The following is a 3,086-nucleotide window of genomic DNA, read 5'->3' on the forward strand; positions in this document are numbered from 1 at the left end:
GTGTAGTCTGTTTGTCAAAGCCTTATCCCGTGTCCACCTGGCCAGAATCCCTCGTCCCGCGGAACAGGAACCCCGCGAGAAACCCCCGGTCCGTGGTAAAATCCTTTACAATCTTACTAGAAATGTAAGACACAGAGAGAGGGGGAGGGGGAGAGGGAGAGAGTGAACATAAGGCCAGATGTGGTGGTGGCACAGCCTTTAATTCCAGCACTTCTGAGGCAGAGGCAGATGGATCTCTGTCTGGTCCAGGTCAGTCTAGTGGACATAATGAGTTTGAGGCCAGCCAGAGCTAGATAATACATAGTGAGACCCCAGAGAGGTGGGAGAGCCCAGCTTGGTCTACATAGGGAGTTACAGGACAGACAAGACTGTATAGTAAGACCCTGTATCATTCATAAAAAAATAAATAAACCAAAATAATAAAAATAATATAATTTAGCCAGACAGTGGTGGTACATGCCTGTAACCCCAGCACTCAGGAGGCCGAGGCAGGTGTATCTCTGAGTTTGAGACCAGTTTTGTCTACAGAGTTCCAGGATAGCCAGGGATACACAGAGAAACCTTGTCTTAAAAGGAAGTATAGAAGAAGAGGAGGAGGAGGAGGAAGTGGGAGAGAAGGAAGAGGAGGAGAGTTTTAAAAGATACATTCAACATATAAAATGTCCACAGCAAGGCAAGAGGTGGCAGAATGCAGGGGGCTGGAGAGATGGCTCAGTGTTAAGTGCATGGACTGCTCTTCCAGAGGTCCTGAGTTCAATTCCCAGCAACCACATGGTGGCTCACAACCATCTGTAATGGGACCTGATGCCCTTTTCTGGTGTGTCTGAAAACAGCTACAGTGTACTCATATACATAAAATAAATAAATAAAATCTTAAAAAAAGAAAAAAAAAGTGGCAGAATCCAGAAAGGGTTTAGTTCTCCACAGAGTCGAGCTTCGAAAGCCTGGAGACCTGAAAAGAAATTACCTCTGAAAAAACTGTTACGCCTCACCTTCACTTGCCTTACTTCAGTTCAAGCACTAAGATGAGAAACTGCCAAAGGTTCTGGGGAAAGTGACCCGACAGCTGGATCGATGTGTAATTACAGGGCTCCACCCTTAAGAATGCCAAAAGAGCCAGGCAGTGGTGGCGCATGCCTTTAATCCCAGCACTTGGGAGGCAGAGGCAGGCGGATTTCTGAGTTTGAGGCCAGCCTGGTCTACAGAGTGAGTTCCAGGACAGCCAGGGCTATACACAGAAACCTTGTCTTGAAGAAGAAAAAAAAAAAAAAAGAATACCACAAGAGAGCTGAGCTCTGTGGTGAGGAGGTATGTATGGAGTACCTCCCAAAGGCTTTTGAGGAAGAGACCATTATTCAACCAGGAAATCACCTTAGCCCAACAGGTTTGAAGGATGTGGAAGACCAGTTGGCAGAAAAATAGGCTGGACACCCATTCTCTACGGTTATCACCACAGGCCTACTGCAGACCTACATTTTCTCACAGGACTTCCTCTCTGAGCTGTCCTGGATCAGGTATGCAGCCTTCTTGTGAACCTTAAACCTGAAAATAACTCAGGCAGCCCTCTCCCTCTACCCCGAGTTACCAAAAGAAGCTCATGCCTGAGGCCTGAGGATGCCATGGGTGCACAGCGCGTGTGAGATTCAAGCCTCAGCAATGAGAGTGGCCGGTGACACAAGTTCATACCAAGTTTATGGACAAACCTACATCATAGCCCAAGGCTAACCTACCAAAGCCTTGGCACCAGCAAAGAAGCTCATGAAGACTCTCACACCACAGCCCAAGCGCCTGCCTCACCATGTGTCCACATCTCTGCTCTGGGTACCAAGGCATCCCAAAAGAAAGAAAAGCAGAACCCAAGGACCTCTGTCTGCAAGGAGGCGTGTGCCCAGGCAGGAATGGCATGAATCTCTGGGCATTCAGAGTGGAAAGATGGGGAAAGAGAAAGTGTACTGCTGGGATAAGTGCAGCCCTGCTTAGCCTGCAGACAGGGACCAAGAGCTAGGGGTGGGATGGGGGCCAAGAACCACAGGGAGGCATATTCAGGAGAGGCTAACAGGACGTTGGGCTGGACAAGCAGCTGATGTGCCTGTTTCACTTACCAAAGCAAACCTGGCCTCCAGATTCCTTCTCCCAGCATCCCTCTGTCCATACCTATTCCAAGGGCATGACTGGCATACCCAGCCCTCTACTCTGAACTTTCCAGCCCAGAGGCTGGGTTTCCTCTCCCCAAGAAATTCTATCCCTGTCTGTCTCTGTCTCTGTCTCTCTGTGTGTCTCTGTGTTTCTGTCTCTGTGTTTCTCTGTGTGTCTCTGTCTCTGTGTGTCTCAGTGTGTCTCTCTCTGTGTCTCTGTCTCTGTGTCTCTCTGTCTCTGCGTGTCTCTCTGTGTCTCTGCCTCTCTGTGTCTCTGTCTCTGTGTCTCTCTCTGTCTGTTTCTGTCTATGTGTGTCTCTCTGTGTCTCTGTCTCTGTGTGTCTCTCTCTGTGTCTCTGTCTCTGTGTGTCTCTGTCTCTGTGTCTCTGTCTCTGTGTGTCTCTGTCTCTCTGTGTCTGATTCTCTCTCCCTCTCTCTCTCTCTCTCTCTTTCTCTCTCTCTCTCTCTCTCTCTCTCTGCATCTCTTGCTTCTTTTCCTGCTCACAGCTTTCTCTCTTTTTCTTCCCCCTCCCCTCTGTCTCCCTCTGCCTCTGCTGGGTGACTTCACTAACCCCCTCCTCTCCTGTGTGGTCAGTGAACTCTCCCAGGAGCTGCCCCCAATAAACCTGCTCTTATACTTTAATTTTGCTTGAATTGGCTCATTTCATCGGCCAAGAATACTTACCACATGAGTTCATAAAAAAGACGCCAGCTAGATACATGTGCAGTGAAAAAAGTAAATAAATAATAGGGGTAAGAGTTTGGATGGGAACAACCCTCTCCAATCTAGGGTCAGAACATAGAGAGGAGGCTCCATGGCCTTGGTGGAAGATAACAGTCACTTTTTCCTGCCTGTTCAATCAGCATCCGTATCTCATGGCAACGGGAAAAACATAGCTTTCTAAACTCTGCTAAATCCTAAAATCTCAGAGAAGCCATGGGCAGGTTTTT

The sequence above is a fragment of the Mastomys coucha genome, unplaced genomic scaffold, assembly GCF_008632895.1.
Source record: "Mastomys coucha isolate ucsf_1 unplaced genomic scaffold, UCSF_Mcou_1 pScaffold11, whole genome shotgun sequence".
NCBI lineage: Eukaryota > Metazoa > Chordata > Mammalia > Rodentia > Muridae > Mastomys > Mastomys coucha.